We start from the raw sequence: 11,807 nt of genomic DNA on the forward strand, positions 1-11,807 counted from the left end.
TGCGCTGGTGTGGTAGTAACCTTCTGGGGGAGTGGTGTGGGTGTGAGCTTGCGTTGGTGTGGTAGTAACCTTCTGGGGGAGTGGTGTGTGTGAGTTTGGGATATTGGTGGGTGTGAGTTTGTGCTAGTGTTGTGGTTACCTTCTACAAATGGCTCTTCTGACATTGAACACTTCAATAGAAAAGTTAACTGAGTTAAATGATCTCTATATTAGCAGTTGAATATGTGTTTTCTGAAATTATACATTGCCACCCATACACTGTCACCACAGAGTTGTGACGCAGAGTTTCAAATTCCACATTTTATTATGGTATACATCGTGTGTGTAAATGCTTATTTGCAGTGTTTCCTCTACAAATGCAAAAACACACAATAAGAAATAATAAAATGATAATAAGAACAAAATATGGTTTTCCCACCCACCACCCCACACACTGTCACCACAGAGTTGTGACACACAAATTCCACATTTTATTATGGTATACATCACACAAATGCTTATTTGCACACTCATAATGCAAAAACAACAATAAGAAATAATAAAAGATAATAAGAACAAAAACACCCACAAACACACACACACACACACACACACACACACACACACACACACACACACACACACACACACACACACACACACACACACACACAACACACACACACACACACACACACACACACACCACTGATGAGCTATAGGAGGATAGGCTCATATTAAGATGCCGTCAGATCGGCAGAAAATTACCTCAATTCCAGCTTCTACTTCGACTTTGACTCATCTGCCCTTGGCTCTCTGTAATTCTGAACAAATTGTCGGGCTACCTAAGAGGAAACCAGTGTTACAGAGGCAAGAGAGGGGAGGCCTGGCGACATTAAGGCGAAGTGAAAACCGACCACCTCTTCCCTCCATTCTACTGGCTAATGTACAATCACATGATAATAAGATGGATGACCTCTGATTGTGGATTTGCAACGATTTTCTTTGCTTTTCAGAAACATTTTCAGAAACATGGCTCAGAAAGGGGGGGGGGTGTGCAACTGGTGTGCTAATTCCAGCATGAAAAGAAGGTCCGGAAAGTGGTGAAAGATTCCAACCCCCCAAGCTATAGACTATTTTCTCTACTGACGCTCGGCAAGAGATACCGGTGCATCAAGTCTGACACCAACAGGCTCTTGAACAGCTCCCGAAGCAATATGACTGACAAATAGCTAGCAAAATAGCTACACAGACTAACTTTTAATCTTTATTGACCTTTTATTTCAATCTTTGCACTGTCTCTATGTACACTCACAGGGCCCTACACACTCTCGCACACACACACTAATTTTCTCACTCACACGTAATATGCACATACATTTATACTGACTCTAAACACCCGCACACCCACTCACATACAAGCTGCTGCTACTCTGTTTATTTTGCCCACTAGTCCCCATACCCCTATACATATAGTGCCTTTGGAAAGTATTCAGACTTGACTTTTTCCACATTTTGTTACGTTACAGCCTTGTTCTAAAATTGATCAAATACTTTTTTCCCCTCATCAATCTACACACAATACCCCATAATAACTAAGCAAAAACAGGTTTTTAGACATTTTTGCACATTTATAAAAATATATATTTTTTTAAAATCACATTTACATTAGTATTCAAACCCTTTACTCACTACTTTGTTGAAGCACCTTTGGCAGCAATTACAGCCTTGAGTCTTCTTAGGTATGATGCTACAAGCTTGGCACAGCTGTATTTGGGGAGTTTCTCCCATTCTCTGCAGATCCTCTCAAGCTCTGTCAGGTTGGATGGGGAGTGTCGTTGCACAGCTATTGTCAGGTCTCTCCAGAGATGTTAGATCGGGTTCAAGTCTGGGCTCTGGCTGAGACACTCTCAGACTTTCAGAGACTTGTCCCGAAGCCACTCCTGTGTTGTCTTGGTTGTGTGCTTAAGGTCGTTGTCTTGTTGGAAGGTGAACCTTCGCCGCAGTCTGAGGTCCTGAGCACTCTGGAGCAGGTTTACATCAAGGATCTCTTTGTACTTTGCTCCGTTCATCTTTCCCTCGATCCTGACTAGTCTCCCAGTCCCTGCTGCTGAAAAACATCCCCACAGTATGATGCTGCCACCTCCATCCTTCACCGTAGGAATGGTGCCAGGTTTTCTCCAGATATGACGCCTGGCATTCAGGCTAAAGAGTTCAATCTTGGTTTCATCAGACCAGATCATCTTGTTTCTCATGGTCTGAGAGTCCTTTAGGTGCCTTTTGGAAAACTCCAAGTGGGCTGTCATGTGCCTTTTACTGAGGAATGGCTTGTGCCTGGCCAATCTACCATAAAGGGCTGATTGGTGGAGTGCTGCAGAGATGGTTGTCCTTCTGTAAGTTTCTTCAATTTCCACAGAGAAACTCTGGAGCTCTGTCAGAGTGACCATCGGGTTCTTGGTCACCTCCTTGACCAAGGCCATTCTCCCCTGCTTGTTCAGTTTGGCCGGGCGGCCAGCTCCAGAAAAGCCTTAGTGGTTCCAAACTTCTTCCACTTAAGAATGGAGGCTACCTTTGTTCTTGAGGACCTGTAATGCTGCAGACATTTTTTGGTAACCTTCCCCAGATCTGTGCCTCAACACAATCCTGTCTAGGAGCTCTACGGACAATTCCTTCAACCTCACGGCTTGGTTTTTGCTCTGTCAACTGTTGGACCTTATATAGACAGGTGTATGCCTTTCCAAATCATGTCCAATCAGTTGAATTTACCACAGGTGGATTCTAGGATGATCAATGGAAACAGGATGCACTTGAGTTCAACTTCGAGTCTCATAGCAAAGGGTCTGAATACTAAAGGTATTTCTGGTTTTATTTTGAATACATTTGCTAAAAATTGTAAAAACCTGTTTTCACTTTGTCATTTTGGGGTATTGTGTGTAGATTTATGGAATAAGGCTGTAATGTAACAAAATATGGAAAAAGTCAAGGGGTCTGAATACTTTCCGAATGCACTGTATCTACCTCCACAATGGCAGTATCTTTACACATGTAAATATGGTATTGGAACTGACTTTTTAAAAATTATTCCTGAATATAGGATGCTTACTTACTTACTTTATTGTGTATTTCATATTTCTTGTGTGTTTCTTTCTAGTAATACATCGTTATTGATTATTGCGTTGTTGGGTTTTGAGTTTGCAAGAAATGCATTTCACTGTACTTGCATGTGACAATTAACTGAAACATTGTAATGACTGGAATGGAATTAATGGAACATTATCAAGCACATCAAACATATAGAAGCCAAATGTTTGACTCGGTTCCATTAATTGCATTCCAGCCATTACAATGAGCCCATCTGTCCTCCTATAGCTCCTCCCACCAGCCTCCTCTGCCACACACACACACAAGTACACACACACACAAACACTCCACAGCTTTTTGCATACTTATGATAATATACATTTTGTATTGTAGATATGTAGTGGTGTAATAGTGTTATGTGATGTACTGTTTTATATTTTGTTTTATGTGTAATTTAAGTGTCTTAATGTGTATCTACCCCAGGATCCCTAATAAATACAAAGACAACTATGGTTTCATGCCAATGTTGTAGTTCTTATCATAACCAATAGGGGGTGATATGGCACAGTAATTCAACCCCTTTTAATTAAATGAAAATACATCATTTGTAATCTGCATGAATAGATTTAGTATAATCTCATTCAGTATAGTTAGATTTGTCCGTAGACACACAGATGCAAGCCCTTGGTCTCTGTCTGACCATCTTATGTCTGTCTGTCTCCTATCTGCACTGACTGGCTCTGGTGTTCACTGTCCAGCAGTCTTTGATCTTTTGCATCCACCTCCCCCTGGAGCTCTTTGGTATAATCTGGTCAGCTATCTCTGACCCTGATGACCCCCTGAGGTCCCAGCAGAACTAGGCTCCCAGATTATCTGTAGACCATCAGTGACTGTGATGAGCCCAGTCCTGGAGATCTTGAAGTCTGTCCCATGCTTTGATCACCCTCAGTTCAGACAAAGATGGGAGAATGAAGGGAAAACATGGAGGGAAGGTACACATGTAGCACAAGCCAATAGACCAAAGCCTTGAACCCGGAGCTCCCATATTTGGGTTAAAATCATTGAATAGAAAAATACCACCTATAGAAAGCAAAATGGATCATACGGAGGTTCAAAAGGACTCTCTGTGAGTTGGTCTCTCTCTGTCAGGCAAAGCACAGGGCCCTGTTGTCCTCTCATCCTTGAAGGACGGATAGATAAAGAAGGCAAAGAAAGAGTGATGATTGGTTATCTGACACTTCACCCCTCCTGTATGTGTGTGATTGGCATTAGTTTGGTGTGGCAGAACAAACATGGCCGAGCAGGCTGTCAACAGCCAGAGACAGGATGTCACAGGTGACGAGTGACGGAACTCAAAACCAACTTTCTGTTGGAAGAGTCTACTGTTCTCTTCCTTCTCTTCAGTCTCTTCCTCTCTCCTCTCTGCTCTCAAAGTGTTGCTATGTAGTACCCATGTTAATGCTTTGCTATCGGAGGGCTGGTGTAGTGCTACTTTGTAGTGTGGGTGTGTGTCTGTCTGTGTGTCTGTATGTGTGTCTTGCCTCCTCAGCACAACAAGGACCTGATAAAGGGAAAGGTGATGATAAGCAGTGCAATCATCTGAGTTTATGAGTCTAGTCCTCGACTGTAGTAATCCCCCTTAATACACAGTTCTTATCACACACACATGCATGTAAACACGCTTCACTTTGTTTCCTTCCCTGGGCTCACAAGACAGATCTAGAATGAACCTTTAACCAGCTCTCCCTCTTTCTCTCTCACCCTCTCGCTCACTCTCTCTCCCTCTCGCTCTCTCTCTCTCTCTCTCTCTCTCTCTCTCTCTCTCTCTCTCTCTCTCTCTCTCTCTCTCTCTCTCTCTCTCTCTCTCTCTCTCTCACTCTCTCTCTCTCTCTCTCTCTCTCTCCCTCTCTCTCTCTCTCTCTCTCTCTCTCTCTCTCTCTCTCTCTCTCTCTCTCTCTCTCTCTCTCTCTCTCTCTCTCTCTCTCTTCTCTCTCTCTCTCTCCCTCTCTCTCTCTCTCTCTCTCTCTCTCTCACCCTCCCTCTCTCTCGCTCACTCTCTCTCCCTCTCGCTCTCTCGCTCTCTCTCTCTCTCTCTCTTTCTCTCTCACCCTCTCGCTCACTCTCTCTCTCCCTCTCGCTCTCTCGCTCTCTCTCTCTTTCTCTCTCACCCTCTCGCTCACTCTCTCTCCCTCTCGCTCTCTCGCTCTCTCTCTCTCTCTCTCTCTCTCTCTCTCCCTTCCTCTGTCTCCACCTCTTCTGGCACTTTGATTTATCGTAGCTCTCGTGCTCTGTAATCATGTTTGTTTTCAGTAACAGTGGCAAGTGAGTCTGTGTTTATTTAGTGGTGCTCCCATACAGTGTCATGTATGTGTGGTAATGTGTGTGTGTGTGTGTGTGTGTGTGTGTGTGTGTGTGTGTGTGTGTGTGTGTGTGTGTGTGTGTGTGTGTGTGTGTATGTGTGAGTGTGTGTGTGTGTGTGTGTGTGTGTGTGTGTGTGTGTGTGTGTGTGTGTGTGTGTGTGTGTGTGTGTGTGTGTGTGTGTGTGTGTGTGTGTGTGTGTGTGTGTGTGTGTGTGTGTGTGTGTGTGTGTGTGTGTGTGTGTGTGTGTGTGTGTGTGTGTGTGTGTGTGTGTGTGTGTGTGTGTGTGTGTGTGTGTGTGTGTGTGGTGATGTGTGTGTGGTGATGTGTGTGATGTGTGTGTGTGGTGTGTGTGTGTGTGTGTGTGTGTGTGTGTGTGTGTGTGTGTGTGTGTGTGTGTGTGTGTGTGTGTGTGTGTGTGTGTGTGTGTGTGTGTGTGTGTGTGTGTGTGTGTGTGTGGTGATGTGTGTGTGTGTGTGTGTGTGTGTGTGGTGATGTGTGTGTTTGAGTTGAGAGGACCGCGAATGATGTCCGACACAAAAGAGCTGACTGTTTGCATAAGCAAACGTGCGTGTGCGTGCCTGTCCACATATGTTTCACCTTGGGCCTCTCTCCCACTCGCTCTCCCAAAATGGTGGAAGGGGCTGAAGGAGGAAGGGACAGAGTGGGTCTCTTTGAGTTGTCCACTCACTCACTGTCCCCTATGGTCCAGTCTGTCCTGCGTGGGCTGTCGGCCAACAGAAGCTGTAAAGGAAATGCCTTAGACTTTCAGTGGAAGGGTATGTTTCTTAGAGTCCTCTCCAATTGAATAAGTAATTAAGCGTGAATTAACAGCAAAGATTTAGATATTAGATTACAATGATTCTCATTTCCAAAAGTCACACCCACAAACAAAACACACACACACACACACATACAGAGTGAAGCATCCTCTTGACTGACATAATTAATGGCTGGTGAATAGTGTTTAGCCCTAAGCCCTATTCCTGGATAAATATCATCCATCAACAGTCTGACACAAACTACCAAGACAGATGGGAATCACAGTACACTCCCTCCTGGAGGAAGTAAGGACACACACACAAACACACACTCATGCACACACATGCACACAACGGCACACATGTGCGCTCACCCCACCCTCTGTGGAGCTGAGGCCATACAGAAGCACCCCAATAGATCACAATGATAAAGGAGGGGAGACGAGCGAAGAGAAAATGTTTCATGTGGTTTGGTCACACACACACACACACACACACACACACACACACACACACACACACACACACACACACACACACACACACACACACACACACACACACACACACACACACACACACACACACACACACACACACGTGGGGGGAGAGGCAGGATGGAGCCTGCGGGGTCACCAGGTGACCTCACGGTGTGCCATCATAGACCGTGCTGACAGACAGACCATGGAATCTACCACCACCCTCCACGCTCTCCTTTTCTCTCACTGCCCATCTTTCTCTCTCAGTCCCTCACTGCCTCTATCTTTCTCTCACTCACTCTACCCGTCTCTCTATTTTCCTTGGGAAAGTGATCTGTTCATTCTGTTTAAGTGTACCAGATGGAGAGAGGGAGGCAGTGTTCCCCTGTTCCTGAGGAGCAGGAAAACAACAAGACGCCAGCACAACAGATGCTTGGTGGAGAGAACCCGTGCTGCATCCATCTCTCCACCTTACAGATGTAGGATCTTGTTATGTATTTGAGTTTTAAAAAGGCTTCTGAAGTTTTTTATCTTCCACTTTGAAATGAAAAATGTATCAACCCCTACAAAAATCTCCTTGAACTATAATCCACATAATAATGAACATTTCCCGTTGCTGAAGGATTATTTTCCTACTGTAGCAAACTGGCTCCAATGAAGATCCTATACTGTACATTCATCTGTACATTACTACACACACTGACTCACAGATACCCACACATGGACCAACACGAAAAAAGTTATAATTCTATCACACACAGAAAAAAGAAAGACAGTGAGAGGAAAGGAAGGAGAGGGAGGGGGAATAAAACAGGGTCTAGGTTCCTGCATGTGTTCTTTTAGAATTAGTGAGCAAACAAATATAAGTGACACACACTCCTCCTACCTTTTCCTCCCGCCTTCTCCTCCTGCCTCCTCATCAAGCCTCATCCTCCCGCCTTCTCCTCCTGCCTCCTCATCCTGCCTCATCCTCCCACCTTCTCCTCCTGCCTCCTTATCCTGCCTCATCCTCCCGCCTTCTCCTCCTGCCTTCTCCTGCCTCCTCATCCTGCCTCATCCTCCCGCCTTCTCCTCCTGCCTCATCCTCCCGCCTTTTCCTCCTGCCTCCTCATCCTGCCTCATCCTCCTGCCTTCTCCTCCTGCCTCCTCATCCTGCCTCATCCTCCTGCCTTTTCCTCCTGCCTTTTCCTCCTGGGTTTATAGATGACACCAGCTGCTCTTTCCTTCCTCTGTTGGCATGGTAAACATTTTCACACACACACACACACACATCCCTAACAGACAAATATCAGCAGATACATTATGACATAAGATTGCAAGGTGATGTGCTTTTACCTCTTTAGTGCATAGGAAGGGAAAGAGAGGAGGAGAGGAATCCATGCTAGACTTGATGAACCTGGAGTCTTATTCAGCCAACTCTCACCCAGCCCTTCATCAGAGCAGCCGGTAGCTCAGTGGAATCATGTCAACTTGTGTGTGTGTGTGTGTGTGTGTGTGTGTGTGTGTGTGTGTGTGTGTGTGTGTGTGTGTGTGTGTGTGTGTGTGTGTGTGTGTGTGTGTGTGTGTGTGTGTGTGTGTGTGTGTGTGTGTGTGTGTGTGTGTGTGTGTGTGTGTGTGTGTGTGTTTCCTCAGAGTGGTGTGACAGATGCTAGCAAGCGCTAGGTCTCGACGCTACGCCTCCGGCATGTTAATGATGCTCTGTTTTTAACTGTGGGGTCTGGACACACACACATGAACATACAAATACAAACACCAGTATATTCTACCCTCTTTCTAAGTTTCAGTCCTAATATAACATGATAAAGTGTGTTGTCAGTTAACCCATAGTCTTGTTCATGGAGTGTATGTGATAGAGGAAGCCCCATACAAAAGCTCAACTAGCAACTCTTCTGTCCTCTTTTTCTTCTTCTACTTTGTTCTTAAACACCCACACATCTACATCCCTGGAGAGTTTTCTTAAGCAGGAGGAAGCGAGATGGTGAGAGAGAGGGGGGTGAGGAAGAGGAGTGTGAGAGAGAGAGAAAGAGAGAAAGAGGGTAGGGAGAGAGATGGTGAGAGAGAGGTGGAGGGGGTGAGAGAGGGGGGGTGGTGAGAGTAGAGAGGGGGGGAATGGTGAAAGAGAAAGAGGAGGGGGAGATGGTGAGAGACAGAGAATATGCTCGTTGCATACGCACACAACAACACATGTCCAATATCTCTCCATACACTAGCATCCCTATAACGTCCTCAGCGATGTGTCTACACAGCAGCTAGACCTAGATTATATATTTGTCACAACACTAAAGGGCCCTTCTGTGAACTTCTCTACACTACTGCTTCTACCACTACTTCTATTAAGAGTACTCCATTTTGTGAGTGTCTATGGGAGGCATGAGGAGTTTGTTTGTGGTTTGAGGACGGGGTTTGGATAGAGAGATGACTTCACTTTGGCTTCAGGGCCTCTTATGGGGGTTAGTGGGTTGGGTCTTGGTGGGTTTAGGCTTTCTAGTAATTAAAGGAAGAGTATTCCTTGGGGTGCATGGTGCTCACAAGCACACACACATTCACACACTCACTCACACACTCACTGATTGCCTGTGTATAGTTTCACAATAGAGAGGTGTGGGCAGTATAGGACCATATGGGGCCCTATAGGAACAAAACGTGTGTGGGGGCCGAAGGCTCGGGCCACAGTGGGAGTTCACTGTTCAGACCTGGGAATCCCTCAGGAGAATGGAAACACCATCACGACGGTCATCAATCAAAACTACACTGACATAAATGAGCCTAAACAACGGCCTGCAACTTTACCATGTCACCATGTCACCTCTGCCCTGTGGCGAGGGTCCGCCCACTGGCGCCGGTGTTCGATAGGCCCCTGCCCTCCATAGCTCAATGTGATTGGACACCAGCTCCAGAGCGAAGCCGCTGCCCACTCTCGGCTAATTGGCTCTTTGTGATTGCGCAGTCTGTCGTGGGATTGGAGGAAGATAAAGCTGTGAAAACAGCATTATGGTCAGCGGCGGTGAGTGACGGGGCGATGCGAGGCGATCTCAAAGAGCCAGATGATCTTCCTTGGTCCATTATAGTGCATTATGGGAGATGGGATGGTTTCGCCTCAACAACCGAAATGACACAAAGACCCTCAGAGTGGGACCCTGGAGACAAACCCACACACAGCACCCCGTACTAAGGGCCCCGCCCGGACCTGGGAACGGCCCCATACACTGAGATGGAGAGCTTACGGAAAAACACGAATACAATTCACATACAGGTCTCACACACGTTAAGTGCTCCTTCTCAGCCTCTAAAATCGAGGTCAACACGGACACATCAAACACAAACAAAAGTCACAAACTCTCTATCCAGCTGGACAACAGGTTTCAATATGATAAAAGACCTCTTATCCACATCTCAGACTCTCCAGGTAGAGCTCTAAACAAAACACACACAAAACTTGTGTGACTCTATTGAAAGCAATATTAGACATAGATAGCATGGAATTAAAGATAGTAGACTTCAAAGTAGAGCTGGGTGATATGGACAGAAACCTTTATCGTGATTAATTGCCTAAATTGTGTAAATAGAACAATAAATGGAGGAAATTAATGTGCACAACAGTTTTTTTTGTATTATACTTCAATCTTACAACCACTAATTTGATGGTTGTAGCCATCAATTGTCCCATTAACAATCACACATATTAGCAAACTTATTGAAATGAACAATATCAGCAAGATGCCTGCGATAAGTGATCGGTATGGTCGGTTTATCGTCCCAGCTCTACTTCAAAGGAAGGTGAGATAAATGCCCTACAGTTATAACAGGCTATAGTAAAGGACCAGTATCTATTCTCTTCAGTTAAAACAGGCTATAGTAAAGGACCAGTATCTATTTGCTTCAGTTATAACAGGCTATAGTAAAGGACCAGTATATATTCTATTCAGTTAAAACAGGCTATAGTAAAGGACCAGTATCTATTCTATTCAGTTAAAACAGGCTATAGTAAAGGACCAGTATCTATTTGCTTCAGTTAAAACAGGCTATAGTAAAGGACCAGTATCTATTCTCTTCAGTTATAACAGGCTATAGTAAAGGACCAGTATATATTCTCTTCAGTTAAAACAGAACTCTACTGAGTGTCTTTGTGCAGCAGCTCCATTGAGAGAGAGAAGGTGTGGGAGGACAGGTCACACACCCCTCTCTTTGTACCTCCTCTGTGCTTTTAGAGCCTGCACAGGATGGAGTCTGCCTTTTTTTAAACAGTGTGTATAATGGCTGTGGTGTGTGCTTGACTCAGTGGCCTCCCTGTATGGTCGATGTGAGGCCTTGATCTTTATGGCACAGTGGTGCACTTGTCCCATAACAGCAAAGTTGCTGGGTCAAGAGCCCACTCTGACATGTTATGGTAATAGTATCACAGTTCTTGTTATTTAGATATCATAGCCTTAGGCTATTGAGATCCACAACCATCACCCCAGATCTCACTGCAGATTGATGTGCGTCAGGTAGGGACATGAGCAAACGACAGGGGGCAATATCTCCCTCTAGTTTCTCCTCCATCCTTTTCAGTGAGGCATCGTATTCAGCAAGAAACAAGAGGTATAAGTCTTACTATTTGATGTGTTCAATAACGAATATCAATAGCCAACAATACACAAATCCATCTATATTAAACTATTTTGAAGTTGGTTATGAATGGTTGGCTACTTCTGTTTTAAGCTCGAAACACTTTTCTATGCAACATTTGTCCAATTCAGTCCCAAACAAATAACATTATTTGTCACATAATGAATACTTTTCCTGATAAACTCGACTGTTATCGAAATGATCACGGCATATTGACTCATTATGAATAATTGACGCAGCTGAAGTCATGACCGCTTTCTCAGGTAGGCAGTCGTCATGATGTTGTCACACTATTGTGACTTATTAGAAACATCAGTAAAACAGTAGGAATATTAAAACATTACAACCTAGTCTACACAAACATAACATACAATTCACAAGTTACAAAAACATACATAAAAGGGCCTGCTGTGCCAGCAAGTGAGCACAGAAGATAAGAGACCTACTACATGCGTCAGAGGCGCGTGAGACCGCCCTGTGCCACCAGCGTTCCCCCTCGCGCGGAGTAGACTGTAATTCCCACACACTCATTCATTCTCCC

The sequence above is a fragment of the Oncorhynchus keta genome, chromosome 23, assembly GCF_023373465.1.
Source record: "Oncorhynchus keta strain PuntledgeMale-10-30-2019 chromosome 23, Oket_V2, whole genome shotgun sequence".
Classification (NCBI taxonomy): Eukaryota; Metazoa; Chordata; class Actinopteri; order Salmoniformes; family Salmonidae; genus Oncorhynchus; species Oncorhynchus keta.